This window comes from Crotalus tigris, unplaced genomic scaffold, assembly GCF_016545835.1.
Source record: "Crotalus tigris isolate CLP2741 ecotype Arizona unplaced genomic scaffold, ASM1654583v1 scf7180000018265.1456218, whole genome shotgun sequence".
Lineage (NCBI taxonomy): Eukaryota > Metazoa > Chordata > Lepidosauria > Squamata > Viperidae > Crotalus > Crotalus tigris.
The window spans coordinates 1,217,432-1,243,233 of record NW_024096912.1 but is presented as its reverse complement, the minus strand read 5'-3'; the positions used below and the strand labels follow the sequence as shown (position 1 = coordinate 1,243,233).

General features: G+C 33.1%; 3 long non-coding RNA genes across 5 annotated transcripts in view; all 3 read left to right on the top strand.

The window, feature by feature from the left end:
- Positions 1-12,746, top strand: part of LOC120310683 — a 60,941-nt gene extending 48,195 nt beyond the window's left edge. The window contains exon 3 of the long non-coding RNA XR_005557432.1: positions 11,761-12,746. This is a non-coding gene — a long non-coding RNA (uncharacterized LOC120310683). The remainder of the gene's footprint in view (positions 1-11,760) is intronic.
- The window catches only part of LOC120310684, a 234,548-nt gene that overhangs the window by 157,307 nt on the left and 51,439 nt on the right, over positions 1-25,802 (top strand). The gene's annotated exons all lie outside the window — the stretch shown is intronic.
- Positions 14,473-20,415, top strand: LOC120310686. Its single transcript, XR_005557437.1, has 2 exons — positions 14,473-15,845; positions 16,353-20,415. It is a non-coding gene; the product is annotated as an uncharacterized LOC120310686 (long non-coding RNA).

Below are 25,802 nucleotides of genomic sequence, written 5' to 3'. Positions count from 1 at the left end.
TACTGAATACAATTATAATCCCTTTGCATAGAGACTATGAATTTAAAGTGTATTAGCAGGCACTTTCTGTTAGTTTCTGCTTTACTTGGAAGTAACAGTGTACAACCTTTTAGGATTTGAAGATTTTCCAGCACTATTACATATAATTTTTATTATCTTCTGACACATTTGTGAAGAGATCTGAGTTATAATTTAAATTATTTGTCCTTTTTTAATGTAGTTTATGTTTTTCCTTGGAACACATTCATATATTCATGAGTTTGATTACACAGTAAAGTCTTTCCAGGAATGGAAAAGAGTTGATGCGTATAGTGGAAAACATCTTGATCTTAAAATCAAAAGGTATATGAAAAACCAAGCACATCATAGGTAGATAGGGATGGGGAAGTTTTAAGGTGTGTAATTAATAGTAGAAAGATGGGGTAATATGCACTCTAGTGTGAAGAATGAATATTCATCAAAAGAAGCAAAATTACCTAAGTGTACCCTTCTGCCCATCTTGTTATATGGAAATGAAAATTGAATTAATATGTCAGGAAAAATGCATGATAAAAGTTTGTGGAGAGTAGAATTTTGATATATGGATATGATGTAAAGAACAATGGTTCGCAAGATGGAACTATATGAAAAGTTATTTAAAAATATATGTGAAAAAAAACAAGGATAGGGCCAAGATTGGAGAGGCTTTCAGTGAATGTTGTTTGAAACTAAAAACAAAACCATATTGAGATCCACTGATCCTGCAGACATTCATTGAAAGCTTCTCCAATCTTGGCCTACCCTTATCAGCTCCACATACTGATTGATACCCAGATCTTTTGTCTTTAAAGTCTCTCTTATTTTGAACGTCTTTTTAATTCCACCCTTCTATAACTTTTTTGGTCTTCCTCTTCTCCCCTACTCTATTATATGTAGAGTGGAGAAGAAGGGGAAGACCAAGAAAGTTATAGCAGAGTGGAATTTTAAAAAGATTTAAAATGAGAGAGACTATAAAGACAAAATGTCTGGGTATCAATCAGTATATGCAGCTGATAGATGTAAGGATGGATGGCCTGATGGAACAAAAAGATTTGGAAAATTGTCATTGACCTTTGTGTAAATTAAGTTATATTTATATTTTTTAAAAAAAAATTCTACCAATTGTTGTAGCTGATTACCTTTTATGCATGACTGCTTATTCTGAAATTGAATAGTGTGATAAATATGCATACATATATACAAAAGAAAAGAGAGATAAACATACACTCATACACATGTACACTCACATACTCACACCTATATATTAACAAATGAACAGTCATGGAGATATACAAAATAAAATATTGATGGTTGTAATTTTGATACTCAACAGTTAACAATTATATGCAAGACGATAATATATAATATTTTCTAGATAAACAGGAACATAATATATTATATTGAAAAATATTGTATTTATTTAAAAGTAGTAATGACCTCATAAACACAATATTTTAAAAAAATATTTTCATTACATTTAAAAGCTATGTATTATTCTGTATGTACATACATTATAATATTTTAATGGTATTGTATCCTGCAACTCAAGCTATTTTGCCTGGATAATTTAGGCTTTAAGGTTTTTATGTTTTTATAGCTATCCAACATATGTATGAATGCAGAGATGGAAACAATCACCTCTGTTTTTTGTTAGAAAAATCCAACCATGTAATGTAATGCTTCTGATTGGTTTTATTTACATTCTAAAAAAGTTAGTAATGATTTTTTGTGAAATCATTTTATAAAGAAAATAATGTAGTCAGTGTATTGTGTTCAGTATAAGAGGTCTATGTCTGTAATTATTGCAATATATTTTTTGTAATCTTGTATTAGTGCATTCATTAATATTTAAACAAATTTATATCTCAGCCTAGAAAGCATTATATTAGGAGTAAAAACATACATATGTGAACACACACACATATCCAATACTTTAAAAAAAATTAAATATACCTTTCCTATAATGATCATCGTAAGTACAACCATGTGGGACTTACAGATGAGTCAAGCCATTCATGTAAAACAGTTTGCCACAAGTTTCAAATTATTTTCTTCATGGTACCATACTTTGGGGAAAGAAAGCTAAATGCTTTCTTCCGGGTATAGACACTTTCTATGTAAAGATAAATGTTGTAACTGGAAAACTTTTAGGTTTTTTTGCATATGTTATAACAATAATTACCTGATAATATCTGATATTATTGATAGATCAGATATATCAAACATATTCATTTCCTCCTTTCATTTATTCTAAACAGTCAATTTTTTATTTTAGTAAACAGATGCCAATCCTGTATTCACCTTTTCACCTTTAACAGCATTGTTAAAACTGGAAATGTTTGCAAACCTGGCTTCAGTTGTTCTTAACACTTTTGCTCGTTAGGATCAAGATGCCATGATAGTGGGTATATGGCTGCAGATTCATTGATCTAAAACATTTAAAATAAAAGTAATGTAGAAAAATTAACAATATTATCCAATAATTTATTCTTCCTTTTGAAATAAGAAAATTGGTTTTCAAATTTCTTTCAAAAGAGGAGGATTTTTTAAAATGAAATTCTGATATCTGGAATAAAGAACTCTTACATTTATTCAGTTAGAAGCTGGCCACAAATCTAAGTGTCTTGTCATTTGAAGACCTATGCATCTTGCAAGAGAGGACAGGGCTAGACAAGTGAGCTAATGTGTGTACTCATATTGTCATGAGAACTCTACCACTTACCTAGTTATCTTCAATGTTATAACATAAATATAATAGTGAATGTCATAAACATCAATGTGGTTGAGAACAGATACCTGTGTTACAAGTTTTCTAGTAGATTGCAAGTTCTTTGCTTCTCTGTTGAATACTTGAAGATGGACCAATGCCTCTTATTGAGGATTGGTAATTTCATTATAGTGGAAAAATTATAAAAGAAATTAACAGCATTAACAGAAGCAAATGTATGTACATCCTCCATGTTTAACAATCAAGTAAATTCAGTGACATTGTTCTTTTTTTTTAAGAATTTCATATTCTTTAGAAAAATTTGAAACAGCTTTCTCATGTTTTCTGAGAAATAGCATAATATGTTTTCTTACTTTTTCATTATTAAAAACTAATTATAACACATAGAAATCTATGGCTGTGAGATAAATATAGCATTATTCCACAGAAATACTCACAAGAAGTTGATAGGGAATATATGTTCTTCATAACTGCAGGTTGAAAAGAAAGTGTAATGCTCTAATATGAGTTATGAAAGAGGTTACTGACATTCTGTAAAAGGACAATGGATCAAACTTAGTTTATGAAAGCTGATTTTATTGTTTTCAGCATATTTTAATAATAAATATATAAACTAATATAAACTAATGCAAACTAGAAATATGATAGAATAAAAATAAAGAGTATAAGGGGCAGAAAATAAACAAAAAAGGAGAGAGAAAAAAGCAAAAAGCTAAGTAAATACTAAGAAAAGTTTTTTTAAAAAAACAAAACAAAAGCATTTCCCCATGTAAAGAATTCTTTACAATTAATTGCTAAATCTTACTTCAAATTTATTCGGACCCTTATTCTGTCTGTAGCTTTCTAAAATTAAAAGTTTAATTATGCTTTGCTGTGTATTTCCCCCACCCATTTCTTTTTTTTAAAATTTGTATTAAATATTTTATTAGATGCAAAAGAAAAGAAAAAGGAATTAAAAAACATTGAACGTGGTGTATCATCTTTGACATATATCTTTATCTAATCATTCCATACTTTACATATGAAAGTAAATGTTATATATACAACTATACATTTCTAGGAATCTTCTTCTATTTATATCCCTTCTATCAACTTCCTTCTTATTTCCCTCCACTTGTAAAATTTATTCCAAATTAAATAATATTCTGTTTCCTCCTGATTTTTTAATTCTTTAGTCATCTTATCCAATTCTGCGCAATATAAAATTTTCCTTATTAACGCGTTTCCACTAGGTACTTCAGTTGCTTTCCAGTTTTGAGCAAACAAGATTCTTGCCACCGTTATCACATGTATAATTAAATATATATCATCTTTGTTTGTTTTTTTCTAATATTCCTATTAGAAATATCTCTGGTTTATACTGAATTTTTTGACACATCATTTCTATTATCCATTTCCAAACCTTGAACCAATAAACCTGTACTTTTTTACAAACCCACCAAATGTGAAAGAATGTACCCTTTTCCTTTTTACATTTCCAACACATTGGTGAATAACCACTATACATTTTGCAAGTCTGACACCGATGGCAGATGCCATCTATAAAGCATCTTATAAAGATTTTCTTTGCAGGATGTCGCCAATGTAATTTTATTGTTACACTCCCAAGATTGCTGCCATTGGTCCAGATTTATCGCATGTCCCAAATCTATTGCCCAGGTAACCATCGTTTCTTTGACTTGTTCCTCATATAATTTATATTCTAACATATATTTATATATATTTTTTATTTGTTTTCTCTCTGAACCTAGTAATATTTTGTCAAGACCTGTATCTCATCTGTTAATTCCCCACTCTTTCTTATCTTTCTGAAGATAGGACCACCATTCCAAAACTATTCCCTGTTGTCTCAACTCTTATCTTTGCTTTAGATGGCCTTCCTCTGACAGGATATCTTTATATGTAATAACCTTATCTTATCTGTATAAGTTGGGGTATGTAACTACCTCTAATGGTGAGAGCCAACTTGGAACTCCTATATAGTGTTGGCGTTTAACTATGTTCCAGCTTTTTATGAGTTCTTGCCGAACTTTGTGCCTCAAGAAATATTGATAGTTCCTGCTTTCCCTTGTCCATAAGTGAGGATGCCAGCCCTGCTGGAGGTCATGCCCCTCTAAATATAAACATTTTTTTGTTTTCCAGAGTAATCCAATCTCTAATCCACATCAGGGCCGCTGTTTGATAGTACAGCTCCCAATCCAGAAGTGTATTTCCCCCTCCCATTTCTTTTTTAAACTTGTCATTAAAACTTTTTTTTTTGCTAAGGATTGAAGGAAATTCACGTGATATTTTCAAATTTCTTGATCCAAACTGCAGGTTTCTGAAAACTGAAAAACAATTAATAAGAAATTTCCAAAAGTGATTAGAAATCATAATGTTCAATTGTATCCTTCCAAAGACAATGACTGCAGATTGAGGAATGTTCAAAACCCACTAGAGATCACCGTCTTACAATCTCCTTGCAAGGAGCAGCTATCTGAAGCACTTGTGGAGAATCTTAAGTCTCCTCTTATCTGGAGAGGTTTGGAAAAGCCAATATATTTATAAACTCTTCATTCCATTATGATCATTGGCCTCGCTTTTCACAAAGCTGTTTCTAGTCCACCTTTTCTTTCTCTAGAAGTCTGAAAAAAAGATACTTTTTTCATGATTAATAATTAAATCTCTGTCTTTTCAGTAGGAGGCAATTTATTTTAGGGCTTCCTTCAAACTGATAGGTGAAGTAAAAATGAAGGCCACATCACCTGCATACAAGATATTTGTTCCAGCCAGGTTTGGAGAGTGATGTCCTAATTTTGTGAATCTTGCCACAATATCATTAATGGTTTAAATAATAAGGGGGATAGAATGCAAACTCACTTAACATGCCTTCTGGGAAAAAATAATTAAGGTTTCCAAGATCAGGGATAATTTTATGTTTTCTATATCATTTCTGACTATATGAGAGAAAGTAGCCCTGAATTAGGTTCCAATTATGGCTCCTAGATAGGAGGTTTATTATTGATCATTCCTGAAAGTTGTAATTCTATAATCACTAAAGAGGTTCTGTGGAACCTACCATGCTGGCCTCCTGTCAATTCAAATTAAATCTCCAAACTAATAGCATAATGGTAAAATGGCAAAGGCTTCAGGAGAGATATATCATCCCACCAGACCTGATTAAACTAAGCACTAACTGGTGAGCATAGATTCTAGCATTGTTTACAATATGGTAAACAGCATATGCGTACAACTATAAATTGTATTTTTAAAATGCCCCCTGAATAGAATACATCTATTATTGTCTTTATATTTAAAAAGGGGATGAGGTCCAATCCATTCATTATGATCCTATTGGCCAAGTAAGCATTATATGTAAGCTCTATACTAGACATCTTTACTGGAGTAACCTGGATTCAGGATAGGAGATCAACTATTATATATATAATATATCCATCCCCAGGAGAGATTTATATGTGGGCTTTTTTAAATTTTAAAACAATTTTTGACTCAAACTCCAGAGAATTAGTGTGGTAAAAACTGGGAAAATCTATTGGTAATGTTTAATAGTACTCATTAAAATGCTGCATAACAATACTTGCATCCAAATAAAACTTGACAATGGAAGACATTTTTCTGACGAGTGCCTGCTTACATAGTGCATACATACATAAGATCATTTTTAAATAAAACTGTCCAACATGCAAATCTCATTTTGTTTTCACTTCAAGAGTCAAGCATACTCTTTCTGTCTGGAAGAATGAACTGAGTTTGAAGAGCATTTTAGAAGCTACTTAAGTCACAATAGGCAGGTAGTTTGGAACTATTTTAAGAATTTTCCCTTGAACTGAATATATGGGAAATCATTCTACTCTGAGAACCACTGTGTGTTTCTCACATGTAAATGCTAGGATAGAAGCAGGGCTAGTCCTTTCTTACGAATGGAGGCAGGTTTGGTGATTTTTGGCCCACTATTCCTTCTTAGCCATACATCAGGAAGTTAAAAAAAACCTCTTGTCTAATGTCTAACACTCACACTTGTGCACTCAGATTAATTATGTTCATACATTTCAGTGAAGAAGCTTGCGTTTTCAGTAGATTGATTCATTCTGATAAAAATGATAATCTTTTAGTTCTGGTATCTGTAGAAAAGGATTCCAAAAAAATCAAGAGTTTGAAACAGAAAAAACAGCTGCATTTTAGTTCTACTAAAGAAAATTATAAATTACAAATTATTTCTAAAGATTCTGAAATTCACAAAATAAGAACTAATATGTGGCATGGCATAACGATTCCGCAGATGATGAAGTTGATATTAATTTCTGGTAGAGTTTATTTCAGTTAAGTACTCTGTTCACCTTTAATCCTTGGTGATTTCTCCAGATGCACAGAAGTGAAGAATGTAAAAATATATCTTGCTGCTTCAGCAAAACAAAATACAGCTGGCAGGGAAGTGAATCTGCAAGTCATTGGTTACAGCTGTGTTTCGATTTATGTGATGGTTGAAAAAATAAATTACCAGATTAAATGGCTAAAAGAAGAGTCTTTGTGTAGCCCTTTTGTGTGGAATGGAAGTGTTTATGGTTTATTATAGCCTTGCAATGTAAGCTAGTCAACGGTCTTATTCCAAAAATTTCCAAAATATTATGAATTCAATTTCATTTCTTCAGTGGTAACTGTAGATGTTTGAATACTCCTATCACCTTGCGATATTTAAGAGTGTCAGTCTTATTGTGCTGTGTAGCTTATCAATGGGAGGCTGCTCGGTTTAATGCTTAAGTGTGGGAAAACGTACAATTTCATATATCTAAAACTAATACAGATCTTTCATGAAAGTGGCAACCTTTCAGTAGCCTTAATTCTGCAGAGTTGTGTTGCATGAACTTCATATGCATATGCTTTCCAGCTTGTAGAAACTGAAGTTGCAGTTATAGGATCAGGGCTTTTTTTTTTCTCATAGAACGCCCAGAACAGAGTTCCGGCACCATTTTTGGATGGAACCTTGTAGGGTAGACAAGGCAGGTTGTATGATGTGTGCGAGTTCCAGCACCTTTTTTTTTTCTAGAAAAAAAGCACTGTATAGGATCAAGGACAAGACTATATTCAGCAATAGAAATGAATGTCTGTAATTACAGTAATGAGACATAGTCTTATCCAGGGGTCTTCAAACTTGGCCCTTTTATGACTTGTGGACTTCAACTCCCAGAATTCCTCAGCCAGTCCACAAGTCATAAAAGGGCCAAGTTTGAAGACCCTTGGTCTTATCAATTAAGAACAAGTTACCTCCATAAAATCACAGGTATTGCTTTTATTCATTTTAAAGGAACATTTCTCCAACTTCTCCAATTTTAAAAAGTGATATGCTCTGGTGTAAGATGCTACAAATATTAGCATATATCAAATACTTAACATTCAAAATAAAAACTGAAAATGAATGTTGCTACTATGTGTTGTAACTGTTATTCTATCTAATTAAATATATATTTACTCAGAGTTTTTACAATGGCTGTCCTTTAATTCATTTCCCACAAAATGTTCATAATACAAACATAAATACCAGGTCAAAAGTCAATGCAAAAATTAAATCTAGGGTGCTGACAAAGTTTCATTGTAATCTACCTTCAGATAGTCCAGAGAAATGTTTATAATATTGTTAGTGGAATATTTTCCCTTTTATTTTTCTCAGTAGCACTACTGCATTAAAAACAGTTTGACAGAAAACCACTAAGATGTAGAATAAATAACCATTATATATAGAAAGCAGACAAAAGTGTGATTGATCTGTCTGGAATTGGCAGACTCTTTCGCTGTGTCAGGCTGTTTCTTTGATCAATGAAGGTATAGCCTCTGACCCTAAAAATCAATGGAACTGATGGAAACACAAACCATGAGAATGCAGAATAGGCTTTAACCTTTATTGAATGTAAAGGTTTGAAATATTAATTGTATGCATGTACTTAACACATAACCGTTTTATCTAAGATTGTTTAAATATCACAATGGTCTTTAAAAAGTTATAAATAATAACATTTGCTGCTTTTGAATTTAGCCTGTGCAGGATATTTTTTTTTTCAATAATCCAAAACCCTTTCCCTTGGAAGAAGACAATGAGATGCTTACTTACCTAGAGCTATATTCATATCATTTTTAATGTATATCAGCCTTATAAATATTACAAATAAATTACACTTGATACTGAGGTTAGAGACAAGTTTGTTCTAGTACAGAAATAATAAGGTTAGAATGCAGAGATTTATTATACTATTTTTTTAAAAAATTAAATACATAGATCTAGAATAGGATGAAAAGAAATAATTTAATTTCAATATAAATAAAATTAAAATCTTTTCAAAAAGTTTATTAATAATTTTGTGTTTTTTAAAATTGTATAAAGCATGCTAACTATTTAACAGTGTTTACAAATCACATACTCATTTTAAGAAGAAATGTATAAAATTATTGAAGCTTAATCATTTTACTAGAATAGAATGATTTAAGCTCAAATATTGGCTTTTTCCTGAAAAATGGAAATGTTTTTGTACATTAGAAAACTTAAATTTGTATTTCCAATTACAAGCAAAAATATATGAAATATATTTACACTGAAATTATAATTATACTGAAATAGTAATAAATAGGATTTTTTAATGATATGAATGGTAATTAGTGTTTATTGGGTAACATTTTGTACAAAGTTTAATGTCTGCAATTTCACAATTAAATTTGAAATATAGTATAATTCAAAATTTGTACTACTCTGCAGAAAAAGTAAAAAAAAATGACAAGTCTAAAACTGGAGAAATAAAAATAAAAATTTCCTGAATCATATGTAGGCGTATGTATCAAATTACGTCTTTATTTGTTAAAATATATAGATTTTAAGAAGATTAAGGGAATACACTATGAGATTGAGGCTAGGACTTATTTTTTATTTACTTACTTGGAAGTAAAAGTTAGTGTACCCAGTGGAGTTTAAAACTGCTTAGGAGGCATGTATATGATGAAACTACCATTCCATTCAAAATATCTCAGTTGTAATAAAACTAAATCTATTACTTTTCTGCATATGAAGTTTTATTTATTTATATTTTATGGTGTGTATGTTTTTCTAAGCATATTAATCAAAATCAAGTATTAACATATTGTGGCACTTAATTTCTCTGTAGAAAATATTCTTTTATTCCAAAATAACTCAGGTTTTATTTTTAAAAGATCTTGCTATCATATCTACTTCTTCAAAAATCACAAACTGTAATGTAGCAATGCAAAATATCTTTGCTTTAAAGCATAACGCATTGTATGTATCATTTGAAAAACTTGTGAACCATTTCCTGGACCCCATCTCTAAAAATTAACTAGAATATGTGCTTTGTTAGTTGCAGCAATGGCTGCTTCTACTTTTACTTCTTCATGTGGAAACAGGAAGTTTCTGCTATGGCCGCAAGTAGTGTCCCCTTGTGGATGATTGTAATGTTTTTAAGCCTTAGTTATGTCATGTTTTTCGATAACTATAACGGTACACTCATTCTTTATATATCGGCAATTCACATTTATCTTGCTAAAATATTGCTTTTCTTACCTTCCCCCCTATTTTTTAAAATTCTTCAAAACAAAAAAGGTTCTTTGTGTTTTCTGGTTGTTAACCTTTGTTTCAGTTGTTGTAAAATAAGGTGGCATTTTTGTATTATCTTGAATGAAGAAATTAATGAGTTGCAAGTACATATTTTCAAACCTGTCGGAGCTAATTTCTACATTTGTATGCACTTATATAATAACAGTTTAATATATAATATACATATAATGCTATAATATGCTATTTTCCAAACTATGACATGATTGAAAATTTATTTATTTATACTTTAACCCTAATCCTAATCCTAACCCTAAATTTAAGTTATGCCAAAAATAAGTATGATCACAATATGAGATTTATATCTAATTTTAAGCACACATACAATATACAGTTCAATAATATATATGAGCTTTCAGAAATACTGTGTCTTGTCCAATAAAAATATATTTAGTATTCTGCCATTTCATTGCTTTCAGTAGCAATAATAATCCTACTGTCATACATATTTCTATATAGACATAATTTAAAGTAGATGAAATAAAACCCAAACGATCATTCATTTCTTGCTTTTCTGTGAAATGGGATTAAAATTAATGGAAAACTAAACCATATGATGGGATAAGTTGCAGAAAAATCATATTAATCAGTACAAAGCTTTTGAAGTTTCTATAATAGACATCACTTCATTATTTTGTGACACATCATTAAAAACATCTGTAGAAACAATAATCTTGATAATGCAATATTTCCCTGCCAAATTTCATATAACATGGTTGAAGGTTTTTTGTTAAGTTATGGTCATATGGAATTATAATTCTCCTTTAGTCCAATGGAGCAAATTGTCGGAATTGAGGTCTAAGTATTATCAGTGTTCCATTTCACAAAATAAATTGATTTTTAGTTATTATCCGCTATCAAATGCAACATACAATCACACAGCTTCTCAGAACAAGAGATAAAGACATGGAGTGCATGAAAAAGATTGCTTGCAGTATCTTGTTGAAACCTTTCCAACCAAGTCCTCTTGGCAAAATAATGTGATTGGAACAACTCATGGTGTTGTGATCAGAAAAACTATTCTGATTTGAAGCAGACTTACTATCACTGAATGACTCATTGTATTTCTATCTCTCTCTAGGTTTTTACACAAAAAATAGGTTTAATATCCACCTTTCCTACTTTATTTTCCATTGTTACAATGTGAGTTAAACCACACCTAGATATTCCCCACCCACCCAAATATGTTTCTGACACAATTATTTCTGTGAAATATATGTATGTGTTTGTGTGTGTGCATAATTCAGCACATACTTTCCAGAAAAAAACAAGGCTAGGAAAAACAATTGAATTAATGTTAATTGAATAAATAGCTCCTTCTTTAAATTGTAAAATGAATTGATTCCTCATTTGTATAATAAATGTACAATATACATTTTCTGAAATACTAATATTCTTTTCCCAGGAAAACAACAAAGAAACATGGAAGATTGAAATAAATAACAGAATTAAATAGTTAAACAGGGAAGGAAAGAGAAGATGAAGGGGGAACAAGATGCAGCAGATAAGAGAATGGACAGAAAAGAGAAAAAAGGCTATGAAAGCTAAATTTATAGTTAAACAAAGAACAATGAGCACAAACCTACACCTGCTTACTTTGTAATAAATCCCACAGAATTTGCTGGTTCTTACTCAACATTTTTTTACCTTGTTCAGACATTAAGAATCCTTTAATAATCTATTTCCATTCAAGAAGGAACAGAATGGGAGTAATGTATCCCTTCCTTATCCTCTACTGAACGAAGTTGAAAGTCTACAAAGAGACAGAAATGAAGAGAAGCTGTCACCAAATCTGCCTCACTGAGAAATATAATCAAGGAATATGTGGAGTCTGCAGAAGAAAAATCTCTTATATTTGTGGAGTTTATGCCTAAGTAAGGCTTTATTCAAAAAAATATAAGAAATCCCAAACATCACTTTAAAAAAAATCTTTCAGGAATATGCAGCAAATATTCCAACTGGATACGCAAATGTGTATTTATATGTATGTATGTATGTATGTATGTATGTATGTATGTATGTATACATACATACATACACACATACACACATACATACAGTATATTCTTCTTTCTTTGGCACTAGTTCACTGCTAGGAAAATGTGCTGACACTGCTTGGTTCTAGCAAATTTAGGATTAGAAATCGTAAACTACATATTGTGTTGCTTAATAATATTGCATATTTTTAAAAGAAGTTGAGAAGTGTTTCTTGTCAAGTGAGATTATTCTTTGAGAAATGAAAATATTTTCCACAAAATTGAATTCAAATTAGAAAAGTTAACATGCCAAATATCCTATTCTACACACTTTCATTGTGTAAGGAAATATGTGGTTTGTTTATTTATTTCTGTAATTGATATGTTATATAAAAATTGAATTGCTTTCACTTATTATTCTGTGTATGTTGCTATGTGTACCTCCTCTAACAAAAAACAAGTGACAGAGGATGAAATATTTCATATGCTGTTAGAACAAAGCCATAGCTGATTCCAAGGCTATTTCCAAGACAATAATATTTGTATTCTTCTAAAAAAAAAGTTACATTTCATGTTAAACATTATTTGAGCTACCCTACGTATTCCAGCCATAACAATACACCCACACCCATTTGCATACTCTGTCCCATATATATATATATCCATCCATCAGTTTGTCTATCTCCCTACCAACCTATGGAATACACATTTAAAGAATGTACAATTATGCATAATAAGAAAGCATATAATTCATTTTCCATTGTTTAAAGAGAACAATATTGAAAAGCAAGGATACTCGTGTCCACTATTTAATCACTTCCTAAAGTAATATGACTGAACATTCAAGAATTTAGGAAAGCTTAAAGTTGGAAAAAAGGACTAAGGAAGAACATTAAATCTGGTTGTATGACAGTGTCCCTTGAGCTGATTATGACACCTAAATTACTGATTGTATCTACTCAGAATTTTCCATTGCTCCAAAATGTAGCTTTGGTATGTGGAAGTACTACATAAAATTTATTAAAAAATGTTCAGCCAAACATAGTTATATTTCATATTTTTCTAAATTATGTTCTTGTTAAGTGTTCCTATTCAATAGGATTATAAATAATCAAAATTTAAGAATAGAAGATAATATAGATTGAAATAAGTAATTCAGAAAGAAAAAGGGAGGGACAATATTTAGTCCGTATGTACATCTATTGTTTCTGAATTGCAAAGCTGCCATAGACTGTTTTGGAAGAAAAAGTTTTTAAAAAATCTAAGGTGTCTGATGGATTATTTGCAGAAGACACATGCTCAGTAGGCAATTTCCCAGACTGCTACATAACTGCATTATTCAAGGTAACGTGGATACAGAGAAAAAAAAGCAACTAAGATAAAAATGGTAACATAAAAATAAGTGAGTCAAAGCAAAAGAGATTTAAAACTCAACTCCATATATGCTTATTTGACAAATGCACATATATTCAGTACCCTTATTCCCTAGTTTTCAGCTCATTTGCTTTTCAGTTCTTGCATAGGATTTCAAGGCAAAAAGTAGAACTGTAATATATAGATAGAAGTTGGCAGCAATAAGCAATTTAAGTCATGCTGTAGAATGAATCCATTTTGAATGGATTTTCAAGTAAACAAGTATATAAGATTGAAGGCTACAATGCTCCTTAATTTCTAATAATTAGAATCAAGTCTTATTTCAGTTTAACCTTCCTGTGTTGATTTATTTGATTTCATTTTTTTTATTTTCCTTTTGCAATAAGTTCCTTCTTGCTTTACAAATTTTCTTTTTTTAAAACAAATACTTGTTCCAATACAGGAATGTGCATTTAATTCTTTTTTCCTTTGTAGATGCATTATCATTCTGTTATAACTGTTTGCAATATTTTCATTTTCACTTTGTGGCAAGAGTTACACTTCATGTTGCTTCCCACCTACTCTCTTTGCCATTTATTTTCCTTTATTGGTGCAGCATAGTTGCAGTGAATGATCAGATCTGTTTGTGTACCAAAAGGTTAGAGTGAACTGATAGTTCAGTCATGATAACAGTGTTGCACTCTATTCCATAGATTACAAAGCCTCAAATCCCTGTGCAAGGTGCTCCTTCTGCCTTGAAATCAATGTGTCACACGGTAATTAAGCAGGCTTATTATTCCATTCAGCATACATCAGTTTATTCTTTAAAGAGAAACAAACATCTATTTTTATAACTGTTTTAGCACATTAGCAAAGTTTTTGCTGAGTTTAACTGAGATGATGTATATTTTATTTATGCCAAATGACTCAGTATTTTCATAAATGGAATCATACTTAAGATATCTATACAATTCGAAAACACTACACACTGATATACTGTAATGGTACAATATATTATTTTCTCCTAGCTGCTCTGTCTCAAACACGCTCAACCTCTCACATAAGCACCGCACCCACAGGAACAGAGAGCAACAGTCTCCTTCTTCAGGCTCAAATGAACACACACTTCGTTTTAATAAGACTAGAACTGCTGTTAAATATTCCAAACTTATCAAAAGAAAAAAAAAATACAGTCCCAAGATCCCCCTTAGTACTTTTAAAAAGTCCCGATTCTATTTCTTATTAACTTGGTTTAAAATACCAGAATAAAAATGTTGCAAGCTAAACGCTTGGGAGAAGCCGTGTGTAACTGAGGGATTCTTTCCATTGACGGATGCTGCCGCAAAGGGAAGAGAGGAAAAGCTGAAGAAGGCGCAGGATAACTTCTAAGTCTGTTTAAGCCTTGCTGGCATTATTTCTCTCCACATCGCGCGCGCGCGCGCGCGCGTGCGTGTGTGTGTGTGTGCGAGAGAGAGAGAGAGAGAGAGAAGTTTGCCCGCTCTTCCCGAGGCAGAAAATCGAGGAGGACCATCTATGCAGAGCCTATTTTCAAACTGCATTTGGAAAGCTGTCTTATTATTGATTAGGGGGAGAAAAAGGGGTGGGAATAGAACTGGGAAGAGAGGGGAGGGTCGTCAGGCAACTGGCTTATTGCAGCTCAAGGCATTTTCTTCCGGAAAGATGTCCCACAACTGAGATGCGGCGACAGAGGAAGTAGAAAGATGGAAAACTAAGAGGGGGGGGGGGGAAGCCTTCGGAAGAAATGAAGGCTTTGGATATTCTCGGGCTGCTTCTCCCTTCCCCCTTTATTCTTCCTCCTCTTCTTGCAAGGACCAGAAAGGATGGGCGATCAGGCAAATCTTGCGGTTTGCCGGAGGGCGGATGCTAGAGACCACGCGCCAGAATGTCACTTATCCACGAGGAGCGCGGTGCAAATGCCAGCCGAATGCCGTCCCCCACCCCACCCCGCCTCTCTGAGTCAGCAGTCGCTCTTTTGCCTTGCCTTGCTTGCCTTTGTGCGTGCGCGCGCGTGTACTCTTTTGCGGGGGGGGGCTGGAGTGCGTGCGCGGCCGTGTTCATGTCTCGGAGTAAGGAAGCCTGTCTGTCTGAATGTGCGCGTGCATATTCATGGGAGGTAAAACCCAGTCAGTGAGAAGCGAAGGTACGTTGGAGAGGAGTTAAAATCTGACTGATTTCCATCAACTGAGCATCAGATGTATCCCCTAAGGAGGATGGGTCTGTGCGATAGGGATGGTGCAATTATGTTAAGATTATATTTATGGAGAGGTAGCTTTTTTTTCTTCCTAATTACTGGTTTGGTCAAATTGGTATTGGGAAAACCATATTACAGTTCATAACAAAAAGCATACATAATGCTGCTGGTTTTTTTTTAACTGTTTCATGCCTGAACTATAAGCATTCAAGCTGTGCTACAGAGCAAATGAGAAAGAGTTGTTTGCAAAGGAAGATTTTGTCCTCATTCAAATGTTTCAAGTAATTGAACACCTAAGTAACATAGTGTGGAAACAGGAAGAGGGGCTGCGTAATATAGAAAACCAGCTTCAAGGGAGGGGTAATCATTAAAAATATTTCTCAAGATTTTTTTCTGTATAGCTTGTTTTATAACTTCGTATTCTAATTATTTTTCTCTCTCCTCCCTTCCCCCCAGCTGATCTGCATCTTGAAACAAGGCTAAATGAGTTACAGACACCAGACTCTACTTAAGTGGCCAGCGCCTTTGTGGCATCTCTTTGGTTTTTATTTCTTCTGCCGAGCATCATGGATCTGTTCCTAAAGTAGACATTATTTTTCATTCTTCAGATAAGATTAAAATGCTGAAGGCAAGGGTGAATCTTTTCAGCGCTCTGATTCTGTTATTAAAAATCTTGGACCTGGACAAAAAAAAGATGGGAAGCAAGGGTGTATTTTGTTTTATTTTTATTTTGTATGAAGATTTTTTAAAAAAAGATCAGATGTTGTTCAAGTGACTTGGCACAAAGAATAACAAGTTGTTGAAAGTCACTATAAATTTAGGAGGTGAAAAATACTTGGGTGGATTACATTTTTTTATACTAGATAAAAAATTCTAGTGTATGATAATCTGAGATGATCGATGGGAGTTAAATATATTGCAAACACTTTCTTGTTCCAGAAAGCCTTTTAAGATCAGAATACGTATGTTCAGGGCCCACTATACAAATGCTACTAGAGAAATAAGGCTGAACCATGGATGCTTTATTTAAGCTATGGAAGAAAAGGAAGCAGATTCTAATCTATATGTATTTCCTTTGACTTCTTTGGAATGAAAGCCTTATGCATTAAAAATATAATCTCTGTTGCCTCTATGCAATAGACATATATATTCTTTCCAAAATAATTGAAAGTATATTTTGACAGTATTAAAGCTGCTTGTTACATCTTCCAAATCTACTGAAATAAAATAACTACAAAACCCATTCTGATTAATTGAAGAAGAATTCGACTGGATCTTATCAGACTTTTCCTAGTCCCTGAGACCCTAACTTGTGAGGTTTTTTAGTAACAATCACAAGTCAGGCTCTTGGGACCTAGGCGGAGGGGAACCAGCAACTTTGGACTTTATTGATTAATTTTATCTGCATTGTTTTTTGTTTTGGTTTTTTTGACCAAAGAGAAAATTATATGAAAAGGATGAACATTTTGACTTTTTTAAAAAAGCAGTATGCATAGATATGTTAGCATGTGCTGCATAAATATATATTGTATTTATTGTATTAAAAATGAGTGAAATATTTAGCAGTCTGAATTAGAAACTTCAGATATTTGATACTTTGATTTTAACCAGTATTTTTAATTTATTTGTTAATGTACAGCTTTATTTATAGGTTTTACCTCAGCTTCCTATGTTCTACTTTTTTTCCAACAACTGCTACAAAAAATCCAAAGTTTACAGGCTGAAACAAAGAGTTGTTTACATATCAAAAATGTTCCAAAAATGATATTTTTGATTACAGTTGATCTTTTTTCTTCTTTTATTGTCCTTATCCTAGAGAGTGATTCAGTATGTTGTTATACTTCCTTCCAACCACAATTATACAGTGCACAGAGTATTTATATTAAAGAAATCTGACATAGAATTTGAAAAATTGGAAGAGGCCATTTAGGCCTTAGAAGCCAATCTTGTGGTACAGAAATATAAATGTATGACACAAGATTTATTCTCTGCTTGGACATGTCCAATGCAGAGAACCAATCACAGCTCTGGGCAATTGTTTCTACTGCTCTTACTGTTAGGACATTTTTAGCAGAAATCTGTCTTCCTGGAATATTTTGTGTTCTGCCCTCTGGGATAATACAGCAGGTCTTGGCATCATCTGTCATGACCTCCAAGGTACTCCTTTTATAATTCTTAGAGGAAGAACTTATAAAATCTCACTCTGTTATTTTCAGCACATTTTTCTAACCCATCAAAATTATTTTGAATTTTGTTTTTGTCTTCTAGGATATTAGCTATTCTATCTAATTTTGTGTCAGTTGCAAATTTTTTTTGATTAAAAAAATCCCTTATGTCTCATCTAAGTAATTAATAAAAAGGGGGGTAGTGTGAACCTTGTGGCACCTCACTTGATACTTCTTCCCTGTTTGATGAGAAATTATTAATAAGTAATCTTTGGCTATGATTTTTCAGCCAGCTAGGAATCTATTGATATTTCATGACGTGCAACTGATATAATGCAATTACAACTCATAATGCAACTAATTCAGTCATAACCAAAATTATTCAATTAAATGTTTCTAAATCTATATAGAAGACAAAACCATTTTATCACAAGAAATGAGTAGTTATTATATTTACACTCATCTTAATCTGAGGTAATATTTTTCTAATGGATGCCAATTTTAGCATTCAGCAAAATAAACAAAAGTATAAGAATTATTTGACATTTTTATCTTCATGTCTTCATCACAAGCCACTTGATTTCACAAATAGTTTTCATAATTTTAGTTAAGGAATTTGAAGTTGCCCTGTAAATGCTTTTGCTTAACTATTGTTCCATTTCTGGGAAGGAGGGAGACTATGAGATGAACATAATTGACTATAGCTAATGGAAACTTCCTACTGTGAAAAATCAGATGAATTGTCCTAACAGTGTGGCCTATTATAAGCCAAACAGTAGAATAACTATGTGAACAATAAACCAATGTAAAAAACATTTAGCACTTCAGCATAAGTAAAAATAAGAGAGACAAAGGAGACCCATGAGAAATGTGAATTGAAACACAATGTGACTTTCATTCTTGTGTCCAAATTTGAGACACAAATGCAAAAGACCAGAGTTTACATCATGACAGTGCAATTCACACTTCATAATTATTGCAACCTTGCAATTTGTACTGGATGCTTATGCCGTTAGCTTCATATTATATAACTGATCTTTCACTGCTTCCTACATAATCCTTTCAATTGGAAATGTCAGGGACTGAATCTGAGATTCTATGAAGTATTCCTGAGCTATAAGTAGAACTTTATTCCATTTTGAAAGATTAGTACAGATTTATAATAGTATCTGTTTCAATAACATGATTTCCACTAGACCTGCAGAGCCTGCAGAATTACTGTCACATGGTAATTTTGTCAAGCATCTCACAAAACAGAGCCAACTTATTCCATATTAGCTGCAACCCCATGTAGAACGCACTGCAGTACTCTATATTGCATAGTAATGGGGAGAATCACAACTAGCAAACTAGGCAGAATGGGACAAAGGCTATCTGGCCATGAATTCCATCTGCCCATTCAGTATTAGACTAATAGGAAGACCCTTAATTTGTGGACCTGCTTTCTCCGGACAATGTTCTCTGAAGCCATTGGCCACGAAAGACAAAGAACAGCTCCATCTTGGTAGCATCCAACTTTTGTTTTCTCCCTTCTAGATTAACAGTTTTTAGGCACCAAACTGGATGACAATATATGATTGCATATCACAAATATGTTGATAATGCTGCATTCCAAATTTTCCAAAGGACTTTATGTAAATACTAAACAAGAGGGAAGGAAAGATCAATCCCTTTGGCATCCCATGCAAGACCACTGCTAGGACAATCTGTCAATCTCACCACCACACCTTGATGTGGTGTTACTGGCCAGCAACAACATCCTATGCAAAACAATCACAAGGGGCCGGTGGAATATGCACCTGTTCTCATCTCTCTAAAAGGAAATTCACCTAAACATTGTCACCAGCCAAGAGATTGTGAAATCAGTAAATTAATAATACTTTGCCTCTTTTATTAACTGCATAAGCTGACTGTGTATCCATTTTTAATTAGTCATCTGTAGCCCTCATCCAGTGATGTTCCAGAACTTCAGAAGGTCCAGAAGCATGTCAAATTCACTGAACATTTAGGAACAAACTCACTGAAAGTTCAATTTGCCTCCTAATGCCAAAGACTAACCAGGCAATTTACAGAAATGGCCTGGCAGATCTCTGAATCCAAGAGGCATGTCTTGTGGTGCTCCTGGTGTACCTGAAGGCCTGAGGAAGTACTAGGTGGTAGTCAATCCCAGTTTGACCAAACCTAGGATCCAGCAGCCAGAAGATTTATGAAAGGGTGATGTCACAGCCTTTTGAAAGATGTTAAAGCAAATATTGCCCAATATTTATTCAGATAGAACAAATACTATCCTGAGAGTTGGCAAAATGAAACTTGGATACAAAACAAAGCAAAATAAAGATTAAGTCCTTTATTGACCATTTGTGCCAAATTAATATTTTTTTTCTAAAGTCAAGGTATAGATCAGTGATGGCAAAACTTTTAGAGACCGAGTGCCCAAACTGCAACCCAAAACCCACTTATGCATCATCGGGTGCTGGGTGGGTGTGGCCCATTGGGAGGGTGTGGCTGCGATGGTAACAGCAGACTGGGTAGGACTAAAAAGTTCTATCAATCAATTCCAACTTTGCAAGATCTTTTTTTTTCCACGAGAAAAATCAGTTGACTGATTGAATCTCTTTTTTTGTACACGGCGGCGTAGGCCTAAAGCGAAAAGGTGTTATAAAACCCAGCGATAGTGCACATGCCCACAGAAGGCTCTGAGTGCCGCCTCTGACACCCGTGCCATAGGCTCGCCACCACTGGTATAGATGGACAACTAATTATATAAGTTTGTATTGTACATGCACGTTTCCATGCTAGTTTTCCATCACAATATAATCTTGCATTATACACTACAGTACATGTGCATATACATCATGCTACAGCTAGTATATCTTTTTTAAAAAGTCAACTTCCACAGCACCAACAAAGCAGGAGAGAGAAAATAATGTGTGATGCATACAAAAAAAGAGTCATATTAACAATTCATTGTTGGTAACAGATTGAGCCAGATGCACACATTAATGGCTGGCTGTTGCTGATTTGAGCTGTGTTCACTGTGGTGGAAATGAAAAATCATCTAGTTTCTGACATTGGCTTATTTGTACGCTTTAAAAGTAATAGCATGCTTTTGCATGTATATTTTAAACTGCCTGTATCTTTCTTTCTTCCCATATACCTTTATATCACTTCCTTATTAATTGTCATCCAAGAATGCTATTTCTTAACATGCATGTGTACAAAAGCTAAAAATAATTGTTCTTTTGTCTGCCATGTGGAAAATGATTATACATTATCATGGCAATGATCTGTATCAATTTCAAATGGTCATAGGAGGATAACATCTGTTTTGCCAAATGTCATGTTGATTCTAAGTCAAGGCAATACTTTCTATTTGATATAGAGAATAAAATATGTTTATGCTGTGGGCAAAAGAAGCATTTTTGCTAAAAGCTTTTTATTAACTTCAGTAGCATTAACAATACAGCTTTTCCAAATGTATGCCCTGCAGATGTGGTAAATTTCAATATCTATGATTCTCAGCCACGAATAGTATAAATTCTGTTTTCACTGCAGTAAAACAGCAAAATCAGTAATACTAATTGATATATTATACACAAGTAATACCATCTGACTAATATTAATGAAAATCCAGTCAGTGTTCAACACTTTAAAGTCTATCTTTTTCATTGTGAAAGTCTCTCCACCTAGAATAGCAAAAAAAAAAAAAAAAAAAGCTTTGGCCTGATTGTCATCAGTTGTGTAATAAGTGTAGGAAATTCTGCAATAAATATATATTAACATGTATAGGCAATAACAGCATAGATGAGTTCTACCTGATTTTTACAACCATGTGAAAGTCGCACAGAAAACTACCTTGATCACCACAATCTTTTTTTATATATTTTCATTCATTTGATGACAGAGCAGTGAAAAACATTACATTATTTAGGAGACCCATGGTTGATCGTGTGGAATCAATTTATCTTTATCAGTATTATTTTTTAAAAAAATATAAAGGAACAACAACAAACAAAAAGAAACCTCTTAAATCAGTGGTTCTCAACCTGTGGGTCGGGACCCCATTTGGGGTCGAATGACCATTTCACGGGAGTCGCCAAACAAGACTGTCTGCCATTTTTCCCACCTTTTCTTTGGCCAGGCCCCTGGCACCCGATGATGTATAAGTGGTTGGGGGTCACCACAACATGGGGAACTGTATTATGGGGTCGCGGCATTAGAAAGGTTGAGAACCACTGTCTTAAATGGTTATTAACAACCTACTTGGACAGCCAGTTTAGTGTAGTGGTTAAGGCATCCGGTTAGAAACCAGAAGATTGTGAGTTCTAGTTCATCCTTAGGCAAAAATCCAACTGGATGACCATTGGCCACTCATTTTCTCTCAAGCCCAGAAAGAAGGAAATGGCAAACCACTTCTGAAAAACCTTGCCAAGAAAACCGTAAGCTCTTGTTCAAGCAGTCTCTGAGAATCAAACATGATTGAACAGAAGGAGAGAAAAAAACCCAAGCTATATATAAAGTAAATTAGACAAATTAATTACCACTATAATTGCATTTCAATATTTGAGTTGGAATATCACTTCTCAGTCTTTGAGGTAAGATCAAGTGTAGTGTGTGATATTGGAGTAACAGTAATACAAGTAGTAGTATTTTTTTCAGGAAGAATTCAGGAAGGATATTTAACTTATATGCATTTAATCATGTTATGTCAATGTTTAACATTAATTCTGAAACAGGATTTATTTAATCATAATAAACACATAAATGTGGCATTCAAATCTAAAATATTAATAACAAAACAGTTCAACATAATGAGTACCACTATTAGTTTATTAAAATATTAAAACTACAATAAATGAAGCAATTTCTAGCCTCCCAAATAATAATTGTAGCTAAAACCATAGCAAGTTACAGTTTTCATGTACCAACCTATCTACAATTCAATTGATCATCAAATGCAATCAGTAAATTTAAAAGATGAAGCATTTTATATCTAGCATAATTAATGTGGTTGTTTTAACTTAATATATAGAAGATAGAAATCATGTAAAATTGCTTTTGTTGCTGTGTAGAACACCCATTACTAGAGATTTGCAAGCAAAGGCTGGTCAGCCATTTGTTTAGAATAATATGAGAATTATGCCTTAGATTGGATCAGAAGACCTACAAAGTCGCTTTCAACTTTATGATTCTTTGAACATGAAAAAAACATATATATGTACAGTGTTCATGTGGCATTCCCTTTTAGAACAAACAATGCTATACAAACCATAGAAAAAGAAATGGCAAGCAAACAAAAGAAGAGAAAAAAGAAAAAATAATTTACATAAAAATTATTCACTACATGTCACCATATTTTTCTGTTCTTGTAAACTATCCTTTCTTGCATAATATCCAGTTAATCTGTACATTGCTTTTTATTTCTAACATGATCTTGTTTTTATCACACATGATTATTAAATAACCCTGTCCTTCTTGCTTTAATTTCCTGTGATATATTAAAATCTTACTTTTCTATAAAAATGTGTGAAGAATCATGGTCTTGTAATAATGCATTTTGCTTGCATTGGCATTCATTGCTATGTGAGCTCACACACTACATTTCTCCATCTTTAATTAGTGCACTGATTTATCTTCTTACTTTGGGAATTGTTTGTTTTACCTTTTACGTGTAATATGCATTAGTTCACATTTAATTTCATTTTCCTATCCAATACATGTACTTACATTGATAGAGGAATTTAATAACTTACATAACTTTCTGTAGTATGAAAAAGACCTTCTACCTTTCAGCATTTAATGTGTGTTTTAAGGCAATAAAACAGCTTGCTGTGCAGTTCTGAAGTCAATGAGTAGCATTTGAAAAAAAAATTGAATAAGTTCATACTGTTTAATTAAAACTGCCATCAATTTTCATAAACTGACTTATTTTGTCTTCATTATCATTTTATCTATCTTAGAAATGAAGTGAACTTTATTACAGTGTCACCAGGAATCTGCACTGATAAAATTTTACTGGAGTGAAGCATGAAGTCAACATGCATACAAAATTAATGATAAACTCAATGTTTTTGCGTACTCTGTTGAGTATTACTGCTTCCATTTCCATATGCTTTGAAAAATTGAAGCATCACTTCTAAGATTAAGATCTCAAAATATATTGTTATTATTGTTATTTACTTGTTAATTTCCATTTGCTTAATGAGATCTGCAGGGCTAATCAAAACTCATTATGTCATTTACATATTGCTCTAGTTTTCTTTAATGGAAAATAATGTAGTCTGACCATTTGAACATTTTCTTCCAGGGTGGAGGGGATAGGGTGGAGTAGTTTTTACCTAGGCAGCATTTTGTTGAATTATACTTCAATCTGTTCCTGTTCCCCTCCTCCCTCACATGTAGCCTTTTCAACATCTTCAAAGAACCGAAAGAAAGTAGATTCTTTTATCAATACAGAAAACAAACTGACTGCTCGACTTCCGTGCCAGGATTCACATAAGGCAGCAGGGTGGGAAGTATAACAAAGAAATCCTGAATGCACAAAACATATAAGAAAACCTATTAAAATTCACTGGTGAAGCTTAGAATACACAATGAGAGCAAAGTCTGAAGTAGGATTTAGCAGGACAGAAAAAGAAATATACTTATTTAAGAAAACCATTTCCTTTAAAAAAGTTCAGTTCAGATATTATACTTTACATGACTGCTATATCTTTACTAGCACATTTTCCTCTAAAAATTATAATTAATTAATAAAAACACAGTTAAAAATCGATTTCTCCCTAATTACACAACTGATACTTAATTTATAACTTAATGGATTCTTCTTCAAATTATTGCTGAAAAAACAGTGTCTGATTTATTGCAAGAAGATATTTTTCTCATTCAAACTTTTTCCAGAATTTGAAAATATTTTATGGATGGAAGCGTAAGGATTATTCAGTCTATGTGAGGCATGTTTTATGTGTAACTCCAATTTTCTGTATAACATATTGCAGACAGCTCTTGGATATCTGCTATGGTGATGGTGACTGGTTCTTATTCTGGGAGATTGCCCGGGATCTGATCTCAAGCCATCCAGCCACTTTGGACTGGTATAATGTGCTTCTCTTTCTCCCATCTGTTCTTCCAGTATTGTTCAATTTCTGCTGTTGGTGGGTAAGCTGTTACAGTGTTGTTATACTTCAGTTGGGAATGTACTTTGGATGGTTCTTTGGAAAAGTTCTTGGCTTCTGCTTCTCTAGTGTATTTCCTTAGCCTGGTAGCCAGTTCTGTGAGCCTTTGTTTAGCAGTCTCTAAAGCTTCAGATAGACTTGGGCCTTTGTAGCCAAATCTTATGTTTTAAGTTTCACCACTTTTCAGTGGTTCCACCAGCTGACTAACTTCTCTCCAAGTTGCTTTGATCTTAGTCTCTAAGCTCATTTTATGGGTGTGGGGAGAGGGACAGGGTATATGACTATACAATGAAGAAGTATAGAATGAAGTATGTACTCTTCATTGTATAGCCAAGCATCCCCAGGATTACAGCAGTGGTAGCATATACCAGTTTATTAGTTTAAGTTATGATAGTAGTTGGGATTGTGATGAGGGCTCTATGGGCATTTTCTAGCATACTAGCTGATGGTACCTGGTCTCAAGGGCTGACTGTAGCTGGTTTATCCATGATCTGATGCCTCATATGACCTGTGGTGCTTTACAATGGAGATAGTATCAATGATGTTCCAGCTTGAAGCGCATATCC